This window comes from Balaenoptera borealis (assembly GCF_965194805.1).
Source record: "Balaenoptera borealis genome assembly, chromosome: 3".
NCBI lineage: Eukaryota > Metazoa > Chordata > Mammalia > Artiodactyla > Balaenopteridae > Balaenoptera > Balaenoptera borealis.
The window spans coordinates 177,700,241-177,725,324 of NC_138866.1; the positions used below are offsets into that span (position 1 = coordinate 177,700,241).

General features: G+C 41.0%; 1 long non-coding RNA gene across 1 annotated transcript; it reads left to right on the plus strand.

Annotated features, from left to right (window-relative positions):
* Nucleotides 1–1,668: 1,668 nt before the first annotated feature.
* LOC309625739 lies at nucleotides 1,669–24,874 on the plus strand. The gene is made up of 3 exons (XR_014242722.1): nucleotides 1,669–6,657; nucleotides 15,345–16,837; nucleotides 17,178–24,874. It is a non-coding gene; the product is annotated as an uncharacterized lncRNA (long non-coding RNA).
* The last annotated feature ends 210 nt before the right edge of the window (nucleotides 24,875–25,084 follow it).

Here is a 25,084-nt window from a genome sequence, read left to right on the forward strand (position 1 = left end):
ACAGGCTCCAGACGCGCAGGCTCAGTAGTTGTGGTTCACGGGCCTAGTTGCTCCGCGGCATGTGGGATCTTCCCAGACCAGGGCTCGAACCCGTGTCTCCTGCATTAGCAGGCAGATTCTCAACCACTGCGCCACCAGGGAAGCCCTTGCATGGAGTATTTAATACCAACCATGGTCTAAAATAAGCCTAAAATGATTCAGTTGTCCGAGAGAAATCTCTCTTGAGCAAGAACAAGTCACACTTGGTATCAGGCCAGGGTTGAGTCCAGGAGAGTAATGCTACCCCCAATAGAATCGAAAGGAACTCAGAGGTCCCCAAAGCAAAGACTCTGTAGTCACAATGCTGCAGCATCATCCTCAGTTTAAATCCTTCCAATCAATTCTGTCATAACCGGTCTCTCCAGGAATCACTCCATCCATTTCTTTTTCATCCACTCTTCCTCAGAGAACACCTTTTCACTCACTGCAAATCCCTTGTGGTAATGAGCACAAAATCCATAACCCAGGAGCAGACCTACTTTAAGATAAGGAGGGGAAACATTCCAGATAGTGAATGATCTTGAAAGGCTCTGAGAATTCTAGAGCCAAATGGGATTTCACTGCGTTAGAAACTTCTTGTCGATGCCCCATCCCCAAATTCCCAGAAGAGCAAAATCAAGCTCAAGATCCATTTAGCAAGTTGAATGGAGAGTTGGGACTAGATCCCAGGTTTTCTGACTCCAAATTCCATGATGCTTTTCTCTTCGTCAAACTCCTTGTGGTCGTTTTACCTGTCAACCTGGCAAGGCTATGTTACCCAGGCATTTAATCAAACACGAATGTAGGTGTTGCTGGAAGGTATTTTGTAGATGTCGTTAACATCTACAGATGACTTTAAGGAAAGGAGATGACCCTTAATAACATGAGTGGGCCTCATCCAATCAATTAGAGGCCTTAAGAGTAAAGACTGAGGTTTCCTGAAGAAAAAGGAATTCTACCTCAAGACTGCAGCATCAAGTCCTGCCTGAGCTTCCAGCCTGCTGTCCTGTCCTGTGGATTTAGGGCTTGCAGGTCCCTTTAATTTCACGAGCCAATTCCTTAAAATCTCTCTCAATACATGGATAGATAGATAGATGTAACAGGTAGATATTGATACACACAGACCATATTGGTTCTGTTTTTCTTGAGAACTCTGACAGATACACTATTCAATGAACTAGATAAGGCAAACCAAAATTCCCCTGATGAAGATCAAGAGATTAAGAGGGAACTCCTCAGGATGTAAGAAACCACTGCCTAATGATTTCGGCAGGGAGATGGCAATGTGTGACTAAGACCTCAAAACTGCTATGTCGGGGGCTTCCCTGGTGGTGCAGTAGTTGAGAATCTGCCTGCCAATGCAGGGGACACGGGTTCGAGCCCTGGTCTGGGAAGATCCCACATGCCGCGGAGCAACTGGGCCCGTGAGCCACAATTACTGAGCCTGCGCGTCTGGAGCCTGTGCTCCGCATGCAGCAAGAGAGGCCGCGGTAGTGAGAGGCCCGCGCACCGCGATGAAGAGTGGCCCCTGCTCGCCGCAACTGGAGAAAGCCCTCGCACAGAAACGAAGACCCAACGCAGCCAAAAATAAATAAATAAATAAATAAACAAGAAAACACAACTAAAACTCAACTTTAAAAAAAAAAAACTGCTTTGTCATGTAGTAGAAACTATGGGGAAAGAATCTCCAGCAGCCGAAGAAAGGGTGGTAGCATTGAGGGTTTCTTAAAGCAGGCAGAGTCTTCTCCTGATAATGTCATAGTAAAGGAAAAGCAACAAGCTCTCAGTTAGGGTGGAAATAATTTGGTTGGAACTGGTTCCAAAGAAGGAAGGATAAAGCCATTCTCTTTCTTATTCTCTTTATAAAGCCATCTAGGTCCTTCTTTCTTAGAGAGGCAGGTCATGGAACTTGAAGGTGAATTCTGAAAGATTGTCAGTTCGTTGCCAAGTATATAACTATGCTTTTGAGCCTAATATTTGAAGGATGCCATTGATCCTATTTGCATGGTAGGAGGGAAAATACATCTACATATAGTGCTGATAGGGCGATTTTTGTTTTAAGCTTCAAAGGAGATTTGAAAAGGCATGACTTACTGAGTAGGAAATAGTCACTTAAAAAACAAACTAAATCACAGAAACTTCCTTTTCCCTTCTTTTCACCATTCACTTTACAAAGGAATTATCAGGAATCCTTCACATCTGGTACTGGGCATTGTTTTCCTTAAGGATCTCAAAAAATGTGAGGGTAAAAGAACAATGAAGAAGCTGTTACATGTTGCATCTCTCTGGGGAAAGCTTTTAAAATACTGATGCAATAGTCCCAGCTCTGATGCATTAAATACAAATTCTGAGAGTGCTAGAATTATTAGTCAGTGTTAGTATTAGCAATTAAAAAAAAAAAAAAAAAAAACTCCCCCAAATGATTCTAGATGCAGCCAGGGTTGAGAACAACTGGGATAAAGAATGGGATGGAACTGTTCATCAGTTAAACAGCAGCGTGAACAATGTGTATTGAATGTTTGTGTCCCCACCCCCAGATTCATATTTGAAAACCTAATGCCCAAGCTGATGGTATTAGGGGGTGGTGCCTTTGGGAGGTGATTAGGTCATGAGGGTGGAGCCCTGATGAAAGGGATTAATGCCCTTATAAAAGAGACCCCAGAGAGTTCCCTTGCCCCTTCTGCCATGTGAGGACACAGCAAGAAGTCTTAACTGGGAAGAGGGCCCTCACCTGACCATACTGGCACCCTGCTCTCAGAACTCCAGTATCTGGAACTAGGAGAAATAAATTTCTGTTGTTTATAAACCATGTCTGTAGTCTTTTGTTATAGTAACCCCAACAGACTAAGGCATCAACCCAAAATAAGAACGAGATCCTTTCTGGCCACCCTCTCCAGAATTTCTGCACCCACTCACCCCCAACATTTTACATCCTTTCCCTTGCTTCATTTCTCTCCTGCAGTTATTACTATCTGTAACATATTATATAACTTATATAAATTTATCTTATTTATTGTGTGCCTCCCTCGGTAGGCTGGCGTCTCCACAAGGGCTGTTTTCTTCACAACCGGTTGGCTATCTAGTTCCTAGAACGGTGCCTGGTCACATTTCATGTTCTTGCTAAATACTTGTTGGATAAAGGAATGAATCCATGGGAATCAAGTCTGGTTTCGGTACTGTCCTTGTAAAGCAATTCTGCTGCTGTAAAACTTAGCAATTAGTTTCTGAAGGATTGCTCCTCACTGAACTCCACCATGATCCAAAAAGACAATGGGAGAGCTGGTCAACCTTGGCTGGGGACTTGTCATTTGTGTCCTGCAAATGAGCCACCCATTGGAAGCTCCCTCAGACAGGAATAAACAATCCAGTAGGTCATTCAACAGTGAGCCTTTGGAACTCAAAGAGGGGTTTCGCTTATGGCCTCTGGAGACAATGAATTATAATCCAGATGGTCACGCAGGAAAGATGGTGCCACATGCAAGCACGAGAAGTACAGAAAATCTAAAGTGAAGAATTGGCCGTAACAATTGGCTAGTGAATACCTGAAGCAAACATGGATTTTAAAACTAGCCTGGGATAAGAATATCGTTTCAAAGACCTGAAGTCAAAGAGGTATTTAGGAGACAGGCCTGAGTTCGTGCTTCTATGCCCAGGAAAATACCTTACGGGCCAGCAGGGAACGTGTCTTCTTCCAAGAGAGCAGAGCATGTCTGCAGGGGGTAGGAGGGGAGGGATGTCCTAGATGCCCAGCCTGGGGTTCCCGTCTGCAGGAGGTGCCAACAAGCTGGTCCCTGAGGAGCAGAGGAATGCAAAACTTTCACCTGAAGTTCAAAGTCTGGGCTGGGCTGCTGGGACTGCTGACATACATTCCCAGGTTAGTTGAAAGAAAAGCAGAACACAGACGGCCTGCAAGTGGATTTAAAAAGAGAATCTCTGTGCTCTGTAAACATTCTTTTCAACCCTCTCTATATTTGTTCCATTTCCTTAACTTCTTAATAAAAGTTTCATTGAAAAAATCTAGTCATCCACTTTGAGATAGATGAATATCCCCCCAGGGGGCTAAATGGGCTTGTGACATGAGAGGGTCTGCCCCAGAGCCTGAAAGTGCCACCGGAGGACACTGTCTTTTCACGATTCCATCCCTTTGCTTCTTTCAGCAACTCCAAAGGCAGCCAACCTCTGGACATCTAGTTATGTGAGATAAGAAATGTCCTTCCTGTTTAAGCCAATTGGAGTCAGGTTCTTGGCCACCTACTGCCTTTCTCTGCCTTGCTTACCTGGTGAACACCTTCTAGCTTTGAGACCCTGCTCTCGTGCAGCGTTGATTCACTGCCCACCTGCTTAGTACCCCATACGTCTACCATGGCACCAACGTTGTTACTGAAGTTTCTGTCTCTGTCGTTCAGACGGTAAGCTCCTTAAGAGAAAGAAGTATGTCTTCTTCCTTTTGTTTTTCCAGAACTGACAGAGTCCCTTTCACAATTGAAAGGGGAATGAATCAATGAATGAATGAATCAATGACTAAGTGAATCAATGATCTTAGAGATAGAGACCCCCTGTGACAGCAGAAATGCCGAAGCATGAGTCAGGAGAAAAGGAGACAAGAACGATAAAGGACACAATGGAAATGGGGAGACAGGAGACAGCAAAATGGGAAAAGTTTGAGACTGTAATTATGAGAAACTGATATGTGATCATTTGGGTTTATGGCAGTTTCATTGGATGGGAAAGAAAAGAGTGTGTATAACTGTATAATGCTTTGAACAATAAGGCGTAGAAATGAGATCAATGTTAATGCCATTTTGGCATTGATGACCTCATTTTGCAGCTGCTTTTCTTTGTTTTTTGTTTTTTGTTGTTTTCTTTGCCTGACTCCTGTCCTAACTAATGGGAAGCAGCTCCAAGGCAAAATGAGTGCTTGGTTCTTTGTGGCAAACTCAGCAGCTACCCCAGCATGTGTTAGGCCCCCATTAACGTTTGTTGAACCAAGGAATGACTGAAAACTTTAAAGCTCCCAAGTTAGACTTCACACCAACTACTGAAAGCACAGAAGAAATAACCTGCTGAATGAAATGATTTGTTCCTTATTCAATCAAATTACTTTTTTTCTCCATTAACACCCTCTAACTTGACAATAATATGTACATCATTGGCTTTTATCTCAGGTTTAGAAAGTAACCCATTAAGTGCAAAATCATATGCTTTATGCTTTAATCAGATTAACTAAAAATATCTTTTAGATACTGAGTTCTTTGCAAATCAGAAAAAAAATTTTTTTCTTTCAGCCAAAAACGTTGTAAAGTCAGAATTGTGAAAAAAAGTTTAAGCCATTATTGCAGTGTCTTTAATACAGCTCAGGGTCTTAATAATGTGAACAAGATTATCTATATACTTCTCCACATGCTATTAAAGTCACAGAGAGTAATGAGGTGAATGCATCTCTTTGTTTTCTTCAGCTCCCGTTTTAATGGTGTCATCATTTGTGTTATTAATATTCTCTATTTTCTCCTGTATTTCTTAAATTTCTGTATAAATAGTCATTTTTTCCAATACGGCACTAGAATAATAAAAACTCTCATTATTCTCATTTTGCAAATAGGTAAACAGAAGCATAAAGAGGTTAGTTCTTTGCCATGTGGGAAATTCACTGAGGGCTCCAGAAAATAGTCTAGAAGGACAGTTGAAAGAAAACTGCTTCCTCTAGCTGAGTTCACTTGAAAATAAGTTTTTCCGGCTCATTTGTATTAAACCTGAGTAATAAACAGTTCATCCTTCAAAGGGAAAATATCTTGACCCCTGTTGTCTGGTGTGGTCTTAAATTATTTCCATCCATTTCTAAAACAAGGAATGGATCACAAAGATATTGGCAACACTAAACAAAGGTGAAATGATAAGGCTCTGTGAAAAGGCTCATGTACAATAAACCTCTCCCCTGATTTTGATTTTGCTGATTCATCCTTTAATTCATTCAATAAATATTTGTTAAGTATCTTCTACATGTCCAGCGTTGTTCTAGGCACTGCCCATCATAGGTAAAAAGGAAAAAAGATACAGCCCCTGCCCTCAAGCTCCTCACAGCCTAGTGTAGTGGGACAGCCAGACATACGAACAAATATGGTGCAGGTTAATAAGTGCTTTAATTGAGGTAAACACCAAATACTTGGCCAGCCCAGGAGAAGGCACCAGCCTGGAACTAGGTACTGGGGATGGTGACAGAGAAGGGGACAGAACAATAACGTTACGAGGAGGGATTGTCCCAAGTGTGTGGGAGGTTAGAGGGGGAGGGGCAAGTCACGTGACCCAGCTGCTGCTGGGGGCCATTTCATCACCACCAAGGGAAACACACGTTGGTGAAGCCAAGGCCATGGATGGCTAAGCAGAAAGATGGAAGATGCTAGATGCTCCATGGCTTCATTGAACTGCTGAATCAACCCATTCCAAAGCCACCCGCCCTTGGGGCTTGTTTTTAAGCGACATAATACATTTACATAGTGTCTAAATGTAAGTTTGTCTGTTTCTTACAGCTAAAAGCATCCTAAGTGATCCATGGAAGAGGAGGTTTAGGGGGAAGGGTAGTTCATTTCTGCACACGTTGAATTCGAGATGACCGTGAGACCACCTGGAAATTCCCGGGGATAGGTGAGTCAGTCTGGATCACCCTTGTGAAAACATCTGTAATTATTTTTTAATACTTCGGCGTAAACACTTTTGAGTATCTGTATCCCCTGGGCAGTGAGTTGCACTTGAAGTGCTTCCGTGGCATCTTCGGGAACCCAGGTTCTTTCTTCCTACTCCACCATCTCAAGGTTATTTGCTTTTATCTACACGTCTGTCCTCTCCCACTTACAGGATGGCTAGAGCAGCGCCAAGCATCCCATCCTCACCCAACAACGTCCAAAGGCCAAAGTCCAGAACATTTTTCCTTGTGTTCCTTCTTGAGAGCAAAGAAAGTTTTGGAGGCTACACTCAGAGGTGCTTAGTTAGTATTTGAAGCACCCTATTCAGGTATCTACATCCAGAGATGACCACAGCAAATGTTCCACATGAGGCTAGCTAAATCTCAACTAGAGGATTTGTTATTAGCCTAAGAGATTTTGGAAATTATTTTCCCCTTGTGAAATGAATGGTATTCAAGGTCCTTGACTGACCAGAGTTTTTGCCTTTGTAAAATGAAGTATGAGAAGGTGGCCAGTTCAGAAGTCCAACTCCTTTATCGCATCCTGGATCTTAAACTCCAGTTGGTCCTGGACCCACATCCAACAGAGGGCTCTTCACCCCATTTGACTTGCGTGGCTTGCTGGTTTTGCCTTTAGAATACTGTCACCTTCCTATGTATCATTCTATTCATGCCAAGGGCTACTACGTAAAAGGACAAGAGCTAGGGAACTTCTTCCAGCATTCAGGGTCAGGGAAGATGCTTCTTTTTGTGCCCTCTCGCCAACAGATGTTTGTACCCGTGGCAGGACTCACGTGAGACTTTCTTTAGTGAAGCACATCACTGGGGAGCAAGTTGTGGGTGGGTAGACATGGAGCCCCCAGGCGCCTCTACTTGTTGGAGGCTACCACTGTTTACTGGACAATTCTGAATGGTCAAAATAACTCGGGTCAACTTGCAACACCACCACACCAAGATACCTCTCCCTTCAGAGACTCCAGTATTAAACATCCAGGTTAGGTGGGTCCTGGCAGAGACTCAGTCCAGAGACAGGCTTCCTGGAATCCTAGGAAAAGCCCTGGGATGGAGAGCCAGCTAGGAGAGCCATCACCTGACTATGTAGCAGAGTCTATTCAGTTGCTCTTCTTCCTTCCTTCCTGCTTCCTGTGTGTGTGTCTCCTAAAACATCCAGCTCAGTCAAAGAGGATATTACTGGTTAAGGGCATGTGCATTGATGTTCCTGTTCAAGAGCTTCCTTACACAAGATCTCACCCTTTTCTTTTAATTTATTTATATTTTATTTATTTATTTTTGGCTGCATTGGGTCTTCGTTGCTGCGCGTGGGCTTTCTCTAGTTGTGGCGAGTGCGGGCTTCTCTTTGTTGCCGTGTGCAGGCTTCTCATTGCGGGCGCTTCTCTTTTTGCAGAACACAGGCTCCAGGTATGCCAGCTTCAGTAGTTGTGGCTCATGGGCTCTAGAGCTCAGGCTCAGTAGTTGTGGTGCACGGGCTTAGTTGCTCTGCAGCACGTGGGATCTTCCCGGACCAGGGATTGAACCCGTGTCCCCTGTGTTGGCAGGTGGATTCTTAACCACTGCACCACCAGGGAAGTCCCAAGATCTCACCATTTATTTGGCCTCTACATACATGATTTTTCTCACAACTATCTTTCACAAGCGGGGGATGGCCAGCACTTCCTGATGGCCAGCAACTCCCCAGCTCTAGTGCCTCCTTCCTTCCCCCTTGAGTCAGTACATCAGAAAGTAGATGAGGGAAAGTGATTTTTTCCAGCTTTACTGAAGAGCGATTGACAAACAAAAATTGTATATATTTCAAGTATACAACGTAATGTGTCGATATCTGTATACATTGCGAAATGATTACCACAATTAGCTAACATATGCATCATCTCACATAGTTACCTCTTTTTGTGTGTGTGGTAAGAACACTTGAGATCTACTCTCCTAGTTAATTTCAAGGATATAGTATGTTATTATTAACTATGGTCACCATGCTGTCCATTAGGTCTCCAGAACTTATTCATCTTAAAACTGAAAGTTTGTACCTTTGATCAACATCTCCCCTTTCCCCCACTACCCACTACCTTGGGCAACAATCACTCTGTTACTATGAGTTCAACTTTTTTAGTTGAACTCCACACGTAAGTGAGATCATGCAGTATTTGTCTTTCTGTGTCTGGCTTATTTCACTTAGCATAATGTTCTTTAGGTTTATCCATGTTGTCACAGACGACAGGGTTTCCATTTTTTTAAGGCTGAATAATATTCCTGTGTGTGTGTGTGTGTGTGTGTGTGTGTGTGTGTGTGTATCACATTATCTTTATCCATTCATTCGTTGACAGTTACTTGGGTTGTTTCCATGTCTTGGCTACTGTGAATAACCCCACTGTGATCATGGGGGTGCAGATATCTCTTCAAGGTAGTGATCTTATTTCCTTTGGATATATACCCAGAAGTGGAATTGCTGAATCATATGGTAGTTCTATTTTTAATTTTTTGAGGAACCACCATACTGTTTTCCATAATGGCTTACCAATTTACACCCCATCAACAGTGCATAAGGGTTCTCTTTTCTCCACATCCTTGCCAATATTTATCTTTTGGCTTCTTGATAATAGCCATCCTAACAGGTATGAAGTGATATCTCATTGTGGTTTGCATTTCCTTGATTATTAGTGATATTAAACCTCTTTTCATGTACCTATTGGACATTTGTGTGTCTTCTTTGATGAAGTGTCTATACAGGGCCCTTATCCATCTTTTAATTGGGTTATTTGGGGTTTTTTTGCTATTGAATTGTATGAGTTCCTGATATATTTTATTAGCCCCTTATCATATATATGATTTGCAAATATTTTCTCCCAATCTGTAGGCTGCCTTTTAATTTTGTTGATTGTTTCCTTTGCTGTGCATATGCTTTTTGGTTTGATATAGCCCCAATTGTTTACTTTTGCTTTTGTTGCCTGTGCTTTTGATGTCAAATCCAAAAACTCATTGCCAAGGCCCATGTCAAGTGTTTTTTCCCCTGTTTTCTTCTAGGAGATTTGAGGTTTCAGGTCTTACATTTAAGTCTTTAATTCATTTGGGGTTGATCTTTGTGTTTGGTGTAAGATAAGGGTCCAATTTCATTCTTTTGCATGTAGATACCCAGTTTTCCCAGCACCATTTATTGAAGAGACTGTCTTTTCCCCATTGTGTATCCTTGGTGGCTTTGGTGAAGATTACTTGGCCATATATAAGTGATTTTTTAAAAGAGATAACTTTAAATTGGCTCCAATTATAGGTATACATATATCACATTTGAACTTTTTATAAGACTATGTTGTTTTATGTAAAAATATAACAGTTGCTAGGGCTGTCATTTTCCATTTAACTGAACGTGGGATACCCACAAACCAGCTTCCCACAACAAAATCATAAACACTTCCCATAGCAGGTCCTGTGCCCTTTGTGGAGACTCCCTCTTCCTCTAATTGCCTCAAATTTCCAAACTCTCACCTCCCCGGTGCAGAATTACAAAAGCGAGTGTGTCAACCTCATATTGGAAAAAGTGTTAATGTGATGAGATCTATTTTCTTTGGAAAGGAGGAACTGTGAGTGCAAAACTAAAGGCAGCTCAGATCAGATTAACACATGTCCTTGGCTAGAAAAAAGCCTTTAACTTCCCATGATTGATATAGCACATTCATTCAACTAGTCTCTATGGTTTCTGGAGCATATGAAATTTTAAAGTTTCCAGTATACTCAGCGAGTGAAATAGCAGATTTTTTTGACTAAAGGACGACTACCTATTATATAATCAAGAGGATGGAAATCCCAACTCTACAGAAGCAGTTATTTTGGGAAAATGGGTCTTGGAATCTCCTTGGTGACTCTTTGGTTAGACACTCCCAGGCCATTGCCTATGAACAAAGTAAACCCTGCTCTTTTATTAACCACCGGTGAAAAGGAGGGCAAAGGATCAACCAGGTCATGGGCAGATTGCCAGGTTCTCTCTGATAAGCTAGAAACAGGTGCGGCTCAGAAATGGGCTGACCTCTTCCTTTTGTACCTCTCCCTCCAACATATCAACACCACCTTAGAAAATATATATAATTCTTATCTGAATTGTGAACTCAGGAGTAACCTCACTTGAGAACAATGGTTTAAAATTTGCTAAAATTATGCACTCAACTTTTTTCTTAGTTTGGAACATACATGCCCCTCAGCTCTAAATTGTCTGAAAATTTTGCATTTTTGCCATCATGTCGTCTTTTATGGATGGTCTCCAATAGTCAAAGTGGTTTGATGTAAAATTTGCACGGTTTTATGAGGACTATTTATTTTATTTCATTCTAAGAGAATCCAAGAAGCTGTCTCTCTCTTTTCCGGTTGGGATGCAACTGAATATCTGGATTGGAAAATTCCTGTCTGAGTACACTGGGTATATCATGCACTATCATGCCACTATGTTTAACATCTTTTGAAAGTAGAAACTTAGTGTAAGAAATTATCAGGGCTTAAAATGAATGGTATGGTATTCCCACCAGCTTGTTAAGATACCCTTCTTGTTGGTGTTGGCGTGTGTGTGTCGAGGGGGGCAGTTTGTGATTTTGCTAAGAGTATGAAAAGGAACTAGAAAACTAACATTCGATTGCATGGGTCTGTAAGTTGCTTTCTATTAGAATTGCTTTTATGTCAAATCATCTGTCTAGCAGAAAGCTTTCTTAATAGGGTATTTTTTTTAATAGGTAGCCTAGAATTCTGTTCTCTTCTATTAGGGTCCATAGGAAAAAGAAGGGAAGATTTCATTCTAAAGAAATGCAGGAACACTAGTTTGTACTAGAAAGTAGAAATGCAGCCTAGCACAGTTTCCCCTAATGATGCTTAAATAAAGGGGATGCAGAGTTAGGGTGGGATGAGGGAGTGACAGATGTTTACATAGAAGTTTACAATATGCTTCTAAGCAGCACTGCCCTCTACAGATGGTATTCCCAAGGCTTGACTTCAAGGCAACTTTAAGACATTGAAAATAAAATTAATTTGTTGAATGAGATCAGTTGCCTATGGAGGTGAATATCTCCATGAGTTTTTCTGTTAATATGTATCCAGGAGCCTCTCCAACACCAAATTCCAATTAACATGGCCAAGAGAGCATAGCTGGAATCTGATTCTAACCAAGGAAGCTGAAACCCACTTAATTAACTATCCTAGGTCTTAACAGAGACTGTGCCAAGAGAAGAGTAAGGATGGGCGTGGAGCCTAGACAAGGAGAACAGAATTAACAGCTATTCAGTTATTGGCAGCATGAGTTCTGTACAGCCCAAGAAAGTGATGCTTTGACTGGTTGAATTGAGCTTCCCAGCCTGCTGCAAAGGTTACCCTTAGAGTGGAAATGGATCAGATGCCTAACTCCACTTAGTCTTAATTTCCCCATCAGTAGGAGGTGAGTTCAGAGAGGTAATGGGACATACTTTGTAAAGAACCTATGGGCTACTGTGAAGACTTGATTTTTATTCTGAGTGAATGAGAGAGCCGTTGGAGGGTTTTGAGCTGAGAATTGATTGGGATTATCAGGAGCTAACATTGTAGAAGGATTAGAAGGATCAAATGAGCTAATCCATGTAAAGCATTTAGCACTACCCTAAACTATTAATAGTGCTCAACAAGTGGTAATCAGGATTGTGATTAACATACTTAAGTGGTGCTATCAAAGTGGCTTCTCTTCACCAAGACTGAATCATGAAGAAATAGAAAATCTGAACAGACCTATTACTAGTAAGGAGATTGAATCAGAAACCAAAAACCTCCTAACAAAGAAAAGCCTTGGGCCAGATTCACTGGTGAATTTTACCAAACATGTAAAGAATTAACAACAAAAAAACAAAAACGAATTAACACCAACCCTTCTCAAAAGCTTCCAAAAAATTGAAGAGAGTGGAACACTTCCTAACTCATTCTATGAGGCAAGCATTACCCTGATGTCCAAGTCAGACAAAGACACTACAAGAAAAGAAAACTAGAGATCAATATCCCTGATAACTATTGATGCAACAATCCTCAACAAAATACTAGCAAACATAATTCCATAACATATTAAAAGGATTATACCATGACCAAGTGGGATTATACCATTTAATCCTGGAATACAAAGATGGTTCAACATACAAAAAAAATCAATCAATACAACAACATATTAACAGTATGAAGGGGGAAAATATGATCATATCAACTGATGCAGAAAAAACATTGAGAAAATTTAATTCCCTTTCATGATAAAAATACTCAACAAACTAGGAATAGAAGGAAATTACTTCATATAATAAAGGACATATATGAAAAACCCACATTGTATTCAATGATAGGATCATACTAAATGGTGAAAGACTGAAAGCTTATCCTCTAAGATCAGGAACAAGACAAGGATGTTCACTTCTGCCACTTCTATTGAACACAATATTGCTGAATAGTATTGAAAGTTCCAGTCAGATCATTTAGACAAGAAAAAGAAATAAAAGGCATCCAAATTGGAAAGGAAGAAGTAAAATTATCTCTGTTCACAGATTATAATGATCTCATATATATATAATATAAAAATTCCACAGATATACACACAACTATTCAAACTAATAAATGTATTCTGCAAAATCACAGGATGAAAAACCTATGTACAAAAGAACCAGTTGCATTTCTACACACCAACAACGAAGGATCAGAAAAGGAAATTAAGAAAACAATTTCATTTTCAATAGCATCAAAAAGAATAAAATACCCAGGGATAAACATAACCTAGGAGGCAAAAGACTTGTATACTGAAAACTATAAAACATCGCTGAAAGAAATTTTAAAAGGCACAAATAAATGGAAAGACAAACTATATTCACGGATTAGAAGACCTAATGTTTTTAAGATGTCAATACTATCCAAGCGATCTATAGATTCAATGCAATCCTTATCAAAATCCCAAAAACTTTTTTGAAGAAATAGAAAAATCCATCCTAAAATTCATATGGAATCTCAATGGACCCCAAATAACCAAAACCATCTTGAAAAAGAACAAAGTTGGAGGTCTCACATGTCCTGATTTCAAAACTTACTACAAACTACAGTAATCAAAACAGTGTGGTACTAGCATAAAGACAGACATATAGACCAGTGGAATAGAATAGAGGACCCAGAAATAAACCTTCATATACATGGTCAAATGATTTTTCACAGGGATGCCATGAGCATTCAACGGGGAAAGGATAGTCTTTTCAACATACAGTGTTGGGAAAATTGGATATCCATGTGCAAAAGAATGCATTTGGATCCTTAACTTATACCAGATATAAAAATTAACTCAAGAGACCTAAATGTAAGAGCTAAGACTATAAAAGTCTAAGAAGAATACATAGAGAAAACTTAATGATATTAGATTTGGCAATGATTTCTTAAATATGACAGAAAAAGCACAGGCAACAAAAGAATAAATAGATAAATTAGACTTCATCAAAATTAAAATTTTTGTACATCAAAGGACACTATGAACAGAATGAAAAGGCAACCCACAGAATGGGAGAAAACATTTACAAATCATATATCTGACAAGGAATTAATAACCAGAATATATAAGGAACTCCTATAATTCAACAACATAAAATAAACAACTCAAGTTTAAAATGGGCAAAGGCCTTGAATAGACATTTTTCCAAAGAATATAACAAATGGCCAATATGCACATGAAAAGATGCTCAATATCACTAATCATTAGGGAAATGCAGATCAAAACCACAGTGAGACACCACTGCATACCCAATAGAATGGCTATTATCAAAACAAACAAAACTTCAAAAAGCAACAAGTGGCGGCATGGATGTGGAGAAATTGGAACACTCGTGCATTGTTGGTGGGAATATAAAGTGGTACAACCACTATAGAAAACAGTATGTCAGCTCCTCAAAAAAGCAAAGATAGAATTACCATATGATTCAGCAATTCTCCTTATGGGTATATACTCAAAAGAATTGAAGACAAGGTTTTGAAGAGTTATTTGTATACCCATGTTCATAAAAGCAATAACCTCAATTGCCAGAAGGTGGAAATGACCCAAGTGTTCATTGGTGGATGAATATGTAAACAAAATGTGGTATAAAAATACAATGGAATATTATTCTGCCTTAAAAAGGAAGGACATTCTGACACATTTCAACATGGATGAACCTTGAGGACATTATGCTAAGTGAAATAAGCTAGACACAAAAGGACAATACTGTGTGATTCCACTTACGTGAGGTACTTAGAGTAGTTAAATTCATAGGGACAGGAGGTAGAATGGTAGTTGCCAGGGAGTGGGAAGAGGGGCCAATGGGGAGTCAGTGTTTTACGGATACAGAGTTTGAGCTGGAAAAGGTGAAAAAGGTTCTGGAGATGGATGGTAATGATGATTGCACAACAGTGTGAAAGGAGTGACCACCTGAGCCTGTGATGCTGGGTCCAGACCACGATTTGCGTTCTGGGGATGTCTTGGTTACCACTTCTCTGTCTAGTAGCTAAGCCAGCCTGTTACAAAAAGCAGTGCAGTTAGCAACTGCACTACAGGCTCTGTTTCCCTTCCTTTTTGTAAAGTAGACTTTTAGTTAAAATACCCAGGAATGATTTCCCGAACCACAGTTACTTTCTCTTCCTGTGTTAGGCTGGCTACTTTGTTGGCGTAAGAACTAGATGAAGGGACTGCCCCGGTGGTCCAGTGGCAAAGCATCGCCTGCCAACGCCGGGGACGCGGGTTCCGTCCCTGAAGATCCCACATGCCGCGGCGCAGCTAAGCCCGCGCGCCTCAACTAGAGAGAGAGAAGCCCTCACGCTGCAGTGAAGATCCCGCCTGCCGCAGCTAAGACCCAGCACAGCCAAAAATAAATAAAATAAATAAATAAATAAATATTAAAAAAAAAAAAAGAATTAGATGAAAACTTACCACTGCTATAGAAAGACTTTCTGAAAATTCCAAACTGACTCTGAAGCCCTTAGTTGCTTCTTGTGGGAGCTGTGCCTTTCTTACACTGCCAGATTTGTCAAGGGAGAGGGAGAGAGGAGAAAAATAGCACCATTCAGCTAAGAAGAAGGCAGTGTTGGGTCTGACGTGCAATGGTAAAAGAATAAAGTAGAAATCCTTCTCCATATATTCAGCCCCCCTTGTCTTCCCAAGGCTAAGACGGGAGTCTCTTCCATGTGCTCCTATGGTGTCCAGTACTGACCCATAAGCCTTCTTGTACTGCACTGACACTGCCCAGTTACCCAACCGTATCTCCTACCAGAACGTAAGCAGCTTCACGGACTCTGTCTTAAACTATCTTTGTTTCTCCAGCACTAGTGCGGTCCTGGAACAGATTAAGAACACAGTACTTCTTGGCTGAAAAAAAAAGAGTAAACAGCCTACTGCTGTATTTCATTGACTCCACGATCCCACCCATTATAAGACTTTTCCATTGTAAGACCACTAAGAAAGAAAATAATTATAATCAGAAGATAGCAGCAATTATAAGACATATTCCACTTTTAGGGTTGTTATCACTTTGATTTTAGTCCTGGATCAGGGAAGAGATGACCACAAAAAAGTTGAAGACTAATTGGCATCACTTCAGAAACACAGATGTGCGCACGTCTATTTACACAAACGAAAACCTTTCCTCTTTAATTAGTTCACTTGGCCTCCCTATCTTGGGCTTTCCTGCTCAGACCAGATGTTGTTTCACATTTAAATGACTCACCCTCCTGTCTGAACCCCAGGAAGCTAAAGACAGATAGAGGGACTCATTTCTCAGCTATGATTATGTGCCGAGGCTGAGCTCTTAAAAAAGAAAGTATTATTTGTTGCCTCTTCTAAGACAGCTTAAACCATGAGGATCAGTGCATCCAAAAGAGAAATATTTTGCCTCCAGGCAAGATTGTAATAAAGAAGCTCATTCATCATCTTCTGAGAGGAAACATGTCACGACAAAATTACCAGGTAATGAAAAATCTGGGCAGTCCTATAGCACTTTTAATGCGAAGATCTCACAGCATTCCCACACTGTCATTCACAAAGACTTGTCATCAGCAGGAGGCAAAGTAGAAAGCGTCTCTTTCCCTAGTGTTATACACCATGAAACTAAGATAAAACAATGTTAAGCAAATTAATAAAAATAAAAGGTATGGGGCTTCCCTGGTGGCGCAGTGGTTGAGAGTCTGCCTGCCAATGCAGGGGACACGGGTTCGAGCCCTGGTCTGGGAGGATCCCACATGCCGCGGAGCAACTAGGCCCATGAGCCACAACTACTGAGCCTGCGCGTCTGGAGCTTGTGCTCCGCAACAAGAGAGGCCACGATAGTGAGAGGCCCACGCACCGCGATGAAGAGTGGCCCCCACTTGCCGCAACTAGAGAAAGCCCTCGCACAGAAACGAAGACCCAACACAGCCATAAATAAATAAATAAATAAATAAATAAATAAATAAAATTTAAAAAAAAAATAAATAAAAGGTATGAATTCAGGTATGAATACTTGACTGTAAATCCTCAAACATCATACAAATAATAAGCAGTAGAAGCATGTTGTACTTCAGAGGATAGACTTTGGCATCAAACAGAACTGGGCTCCAATCCTGGGTCTACTACTTCCTCCCTCTGTGACCTTGGGCAAGTGTCTTACCCTCTCTGAGGGTCAGTGTTCTCATCTGTACAATGGAACTTGTAAGAATAGGCACCTCACTGTAACCATGTAACAATAGGATACTCTATGTAAAGCGCTCAGGAGAATGGCTGGCGTACAGCAAGTGCTCCGTGAATATCAGCTCCTCAAATCTGAACCAAAACAGATGCCCATTTACTACGCCCACAGGACTGCACACCCTGGCACTTAATTTTGCAGTGTTTCCATTTCATCACTCCCAGTTTGGTCTTGTTCTCTTCCCTGCTCAGTTTGGGACCAGAGTCCACTGCTGTGTTTGCTACCCCGTGGGGTCCTCTCTTCTTTGCCTCCCCCCACCCCACCTTCCTGCTGTTCCTTCTGTGACCATCCTCAGGCTGGGATGATTACAATGGCCTCTCAGCTCCAGTCTTCCCAAACCAAATCCATCCTACGTGGCTCCACCTATTTATCTTCCCACAATGAAATCCCAAGCGTGACATTCCTCTGCTCAGAATTCTCAAAGCTTCCCCACTGCCTTCTCACCACAGCTTTCAAACCACTTTTGGCCTCAATTTACCTTTCCAGATGTCGCTCCAACTTAGCCAATCAGACGTACCTGCCTATCCCTATGCTGCATTCCCCTACATTCAAGCTTTTGTTCATACAGTTTCCTTTTATTGCAAGGTCCTCCCCTTCATCTCTGCCTTTAAAAATCCTAAACCTCCTTCTAGACCAACCTCAAATTCCACCTCCCCTGCAATGTTCCTTTCTAGACCTTCCAACCTCCTTTGAAACATCTTATGTGCATTTCTCTTTGAGACACTTATATTCAGATTTGCATTAGGACTGGTTCCATCCTAAGGCCTGCCTCACCTCTGTGGTCTATCCTTGGCTTTGTTCATACCAAGTGGACAACAGATATGGATGTTATCCTGCTGCGTTGAATTGGTTATATTTGAATACACTTATTTACCTTGAACCCCTGTGTCACATATGCCACTAACACAGAAGGATAAAATCAAATCAACCCTTGTACTTGCTGCTATGTTTAGCAACATAGGGTGGGTCCTGGGTTGCTGGAATCTCTACCCAAAAGAAACCCTTCCAGCTCATTAAAATAGTTCATCATTTGTTCCTTTAACTAATGCAGCAGATATAATCTTAGCCATGCCATCCACTAAGCTAACTACAGTACTACTAAAAATGTCTTATTCTGGATGTGGGTATAAACTGAAAACTGGACAAGAAATATTTGGGGTTCTGTTTGTTTTGGATTTTGATTTAGAAAAAAAATTACAGTTCTTGCTATAACAGAGGGCTTGGTGAAATCCTCGGTCCAGTCTCAGAATAGAAGGATGTAGACAGTAAGGCTGAGCTTCAGTCATTTAATATAAGCCTGTAGAATGTCAAGTGAAACTATTTTAAAAATCCTGTTTTAATCCTATCTTCACTGTTTGGCAGTTTTCATTGCTTAATGAGACTTCTTGCGTTCAAATCAGCAAGTCAGACGAAAAGCGATTTGTTAAACTAGATAGAAAAAATAATCTTCAAAAATCAGAATATCTTAGTAATGGATCCCCAAAGCCTTCTCGGTTTCTTCAATCTGGTCCTAAGCTACGTGGTCAGGAATACAACCCCAGAATGCTCAAGGGGTGTCTTTGGAAAACATCATTCAAGAAACCCCACCTCTACACTGCCTCCCAAATTGAGATTACCAGGAACTTTGAAATGATTTTGTAGCTCAATCCAATCAGAATATTCGACTTGAGGACACGGGGAGGGGGAAGGGTAAGCTGGGACAAAGTGAGAGAGTGGCATGGACATATATACACTACCAAACGTAAACTAGATAGCTAGTGGGAAGCAGGTGCATAGCACAGGGCGATCAGCTCGGTGCTTTGTGACCACCTAGAGGGGTGGGATAGGGAGGGTGGGAGGGAGGGAGACGCAAGAGGGAAGAGATATGGGGACATATGTATATGTACAACTGATTCACTTTGTTATAAAGCAGAAACTAACACACCATTGTAAAGCAATTATGCTCCAATAAAGATGTTAAAACAAACAAACAAACCAAAAAAAAAACAGTTAAAATTCAGTAATTCCAGAAACAGGAAAGTAGATATATAAATAACTCCCTCTCCTGCCTTTAAGTCTCAGAAAACGATCACAGAAACATCCCCATTATGAATAGGTTTATAGGCCAGTTCCTTTCTTTACTGCTATGTGTACAGTGATCGTCCTTTCCAAATTTTCCCAAATATCATGTGATTCATTTTAAGTAGAGGCAACTTCTTAAATTCTATAATCAAACCTTTCGTATTGTGGATCTTCATATAGATAAATTCACAAACCAGTAAAAATTTTTAAATGCTTTTCCAGTCTCTATTTCTCCTCATCTTGTGTTGAGACACTGCTGGCTCTGGAGCACCACGGGCAGGTAAAGGTCAATGTTGGCCATTGCCAAGGCCCTGGTGCTTATTGTCATGGCCTCGCTCCACATCCTTTGAGAACCTTGTGAGAATTTAAAAGGCTTTACACACTTCCTGTCACTAGTAAGAGCTCCCCCAATGTCTCACTCACTCATAACGCTAAACAAGCTTGTTTCCTGAAGGCGCTCACCAAACACAGGACTCTCCCCCAACACCACTCCTTCTACAGTAACACTGGGAACACTCACCGCTGGCGTTTCAATAATTGATGGTCTGGGAATAGAAGTCTGAAAAGTAACTGCTTCACTGTCCGATGCCCCATCTAGAGACCTGGGCAGATCCTCACGGGTCTCCGCGGGCTGGACAGCACTGTGGTTACTTGAATTCCGGTTCGCACTGCCATTTCTCTCTGACTGGGTGCCGGAATCTCGCCTTTTCTCTGGAGTTCCTTCTTCCCTTCGTGGGTGACTTGGATGTCGGCCCGCTTTGGCCTTGGGCTGAACAAAGACGGTGGAAGGGGTATCGGCTGCGCTGGGCTGATCGAAGGGAGCAGTCTCCCTTGTGTTCCCAAAACAAGCAAGCAGAGCTGAGCACGGGAATGGATGCATCCTTCCAGATGGAGATTTCAGTCTTTCAGCCAGCCTTGCCTTCCACCTGGACATGACCTGCAGTGAAACATTGCAAAGTTCAAAGGGGGAAAGAAAATTTTCCAGGGATTCTGATCACCTCCATAGTAGGTGACTGTTTCCTTGCCTGAAGAGAAGGACTTTTAATGGCTGTCCCCAAATAGAAGATTAGGAGATGGCCAGGCCACCCTCCCTGAGAGTCACTCGGCAGCCAACCCCCCTTCGGAAGCATCCATCCCCGGCGACTTCACGCTCTTCCTTCCTTGATGCTGTCAGTGGCTAAAGAAAGCTGTCTGTGAGGCATGTGGTTGACTTGGGTTACAGTACCCAGGCGGGGCAGACACTTCAGTGTAAGGTAGTGCCAAGGCAGTGGACAGCTGCTTCAGATTACCTTGGAGGCATAAAGATAATGTAGCTGATAGCATCCACCATAATAGCGTCAGCCCGTGTATCAATAACATCACAACAGCCGCATAACCTTCTTCGGTTACCTCCTTCAAATATTTATTCCCCCCAACAAAACAAAAACCACCCAGTTATGCATCACAAATGAAGACCCCCAAGAGGGTCCTTGACCTTGGAAGCTGTTTCATTATTAAAATAGGAGGCAGACTTGAATCTTTTGTCTGGAGAGATCCATGTTTGGGTCTGATGTCCCAAGAACTTTTCTCGATCTTTCCTGAATCTTCTCCCAAACAAACTTCCTGGCTTCAGGATCCATATTGTCGCCTGGTAACTACAAATAAGTCTTTGTTAATTTGGTTTTTACTATCCATGCTAAGTCCTTTATTAATTTTCAACAACACCAAAAAAAAAAAAAAAAAGAGCCAACGTGAGCAATTAACACAAATATTATGTATGTGTGAATGTGTGTTTTGTCCATCTACTGTGTATATTACTTAATTTTGGAAAATAACCCCCTTTTGAACATAGATCTATTTTTCAACACATCAATTTGTGAATGGTGAAATAGAATAAGAATAATAAATTATAACCACATTCCAAAAGAATGCTCAAAATTGAGATCTTTCCTTAGCCAAGCATCTGCTAGGAATGTTAAAGAAATATAATACTGTAATGGTTTTCCCATTAATAGTGACTTTCAGGTCAAGATTTCAGGGTATATTGCCCTTTCTAATTTATTTGTTTGCCCTCTCTTTTAATATAATGTCAAGATGTGCTCTTAAGCTCAGACAGGTGGTAGATATTATAGCATGTATCCCCATTTTATGGAGACAGAAACCGATTCTTTGAAATTTGAAGATTCTAACGCAAGATTATCCTGTTGAGAAGGGCTGGTTGAAAGCCCAAGACCCCTGCTATCCTATCTGGTCTCTGAGTCCCATTCGACCTGGCAATCATCTTACCAAAATAACAGCTGTACTAGGAATATTGTCCTGAGTGTGGAGCCGTATTGATAATACGTGAGGTCAGATATGGTGTGAGGAAGAGTGGATACCGCATCAAATGAGGAGTTTAGTTTTAGTCTTTACCAAACTTTAGAAATAAAATGTAAAAAGCTGTCATTTACTTAAAGGTTACCAAGTAACAGTCCCTGTACTAACCCAGATATATCAGACTTCCCAGTCTGGAGAGATCATTCTCCTATTAATACCCAAGTACAAGCAGTGCAGATCGCTTTCCGTGGAAGCAGGAGGTCCAGGCCTTTAGCAGGCTCCCCCCACCAAGTATTCCTGGGGAGCCCTGGGCACTGCATTCTGTGTCTCTTCTGCAGTGACTGCTACCATTCGCTCAGGCAGGATGACTCTGTGATGCTCCCTTACATTCTCCTCCTCCTCAGCACCCTCCCTCCCAAGCAGCTCACAACAAAGCGAGGCTGTAATGGTTAACAAGACTTTATTGAAGACCCGAGGAGGACAGGAAGGAATTAAAGAGAAGAAAAAATAATTCTTAAACCTGGTTTCGTTCACTCATTCATTTATTCATTCAGCTATGTGCCAGGCACCTTCTAGAACTAGAGGGACAGCGGCTAACAGGGCAGCTTTCGAGTGGCTACATTCAGTAGACTACTGGGTAAGAAGGCTCCAAGCCCCTCCCTAAGGTCTGTCTCTCTCTTCTTGGCCCTGAACTTGCAGCTCCTCTGTAGAGACCACTGTACCTCCCCCAAGGAGCACTCACAAGAGCAATAGCCAGAGGGCAGCTCCAGCCCACCGAGAAGAGTGGCTTATTTTTACTAGTGCGGTTGCTAAATCCAACCTAGAATAACAACATTAACAGATAATGGTGATTGAGTGTTCATTATCAGACATGAACCTCAGGAAATTAACTCATTTAATCCTCACAACCCTAGGAGAAAGGTGATATATTAATCCTCATTTTTACCCATTAGAAAAACAAGACAGAAACTTAAGTAACTTGCCCAAGGTCACAGCACTGCTAAGGAAGAGAGCCAGGATTATGAGCCCAGGCAGCTTGGCCTCAGAGTTCATGCTTTTACTTACTATACAGTATCACTTTCCAAACACACACACACACACACACACACACCACACACTCCAAAGAGGAACTTCCCAACAACCTTCAATCCAGCACTCTACCTCTGGGGATTTATTCTACAGATAAATACATGTGCATAGAGGTATGTCCAAGAATGTTCATGGCAGCAGGGTTTGTAATCACAAAGTTAATTGTTAATCAGTAGAAGACAAGTTAATATATAAGAAAATAGCCATACAGTTGGATACAATGTAGCAATTAAAAAAAAAAAAAGGATGTGTGTTTTGTTTTTTTTTTAAAAGGATGTGTTTTTTTTTTAACTATCTAGCTGGCAAAAAAATGGGCAAAATATCTGAACAGACGCCTCATCTAAGAAGATATACAGATAATAGGTAATATATGAAAAGATGTTCAATATAATTTCTCATTAGAGAATTGCAAATTAAGCAACAATGAGATACCATTATACACCTCTTCAAATGGCTAAAATCTAAAAAAGCTGACAATACTAAATGCTGACAAGAATGCAGAACAACAGAAACTCTCATTCATTACTAATAGGGATGCAGAATGGGTCAGCCACTTTGGAAGACAGTTTGGCAGTTTCTTACAGAGCTCAGCATAGTCTTAGCATACACCTGGGCAGTTGTGCTCCTAAATACTTAGCAACTGAGTTCAAAACTTATGTCTACCCCAAAACCTTACACAAATGCTTACAGAAGTTTATTCATAATCACTAAAAACTGGAAGCACAGTATGTCCTTTAATATGTGAATGGATAAACAAACTGTGATACACCCATACAATGGAATGTTATTCAGCAACAAAAAGAAAGGAGCTGTCAAACCTCAAAAAGACATGAAGGAACCTTAAATGCATATTGCTAAGTGAAAAAGGCCAGTTTGAAAGGGCTATCTACTGTATGATCCCAATTATATTATATTCTGGAAAAAAGAAACTACAGAGATAATAAAATGATCAATGTTTGCCAGGGGTCCTATGGGGGTTGGGGTCAGAGGGTAAAGAATACGTTGAAGTCTAAGGGATTTTAGGGTGGTGAAACTATTCTGTATAATACTGTAATTTTGAATACATGACATTATGCATTTGTCAAAATCCTTAAAACTGTACAACACAAAGAGTGAACTTTAATGTGTGCAAGATTTAAAAATTACTTGGGAAAAAAAGGATGTAGAGCCTTCCAGTTTAATATGGTGTACTAATGGAGCACATGTATTTATGTCGTCGCCTTTCTAAGAAACCGTGAAGATAATGGTAATGGAATCCTTTCAAAGGCTTAAATTCACAACACTAAAGAGAATAGGAAGGAGGCCACTAATACACAAGAAAACTCAACAAATTTCTGTAGAACAAAAAGCAGATGAAATATTACTAATTAATAAACAGAAAAAAAAAAAAAACCCCAGAAAGCCTGCATACTGAGTGACACCTCATGGAAGCTCTTGGCCCAGGCAGCAGGTACAGTGGAACTAAAGAGTAGGCCTGAAAATGTGGGATAAAATTGAAGGTCTGAATATGGAAGTCAATTCTATACCCTCCCCTACCTGCAGACAGACTATAAAATGAATAATGAATAAATTAAAATGAATAAATAAATGAATGGATGCATAAATAAATAAAATGAATGAATAAATTAAAAAAATAAAGATTAAGGGAGGGGTCAGGGTCTTATTGAAACATCTGAGCTATTTAATGAGCTGTGGAATCAGTTCTTAGCTAAAGTATTTAATGAACTGTGTAATGAACTGTCAGGATAGCTAGTGTGGATGTCAATATCCAAGAACAAAGACCCTCTTGTTCTTTATTTAGACCAGACATTGTAACAGAAAGCGCCCTGCCTGTTCACTTAAAGTGAACGGGTCTGTTGACAAATCCCACCAAGGTTCACAGAGCTCCTGTCAACTTCAAACTCCTCTCTCAGGTAAAAATACAGATCATAAGACATCAGAAGACATTTAAGAAGAACTGCAACATCAATGACAACAACCAAGAAAAACAAAGAAAAGATCCAAGCAGGCCGGGCGTAGGCAACCGTATCTGCCAGTCAAAGTCTGGGGCAAGTATGCAGCAAACTACAACACAGCTGGATTCTGAGTGACGGGGGAGAGTAAAGGGGGAGAATCTTTGCAACTTGATACCAAGAACGTTCTCTGAGTGCCGCAGGAGGCACGACAGGAATCCTAGAGAATTTGAAAACATTAATTCTCTCTGCCATAAAAACTGTTTACATAGCTA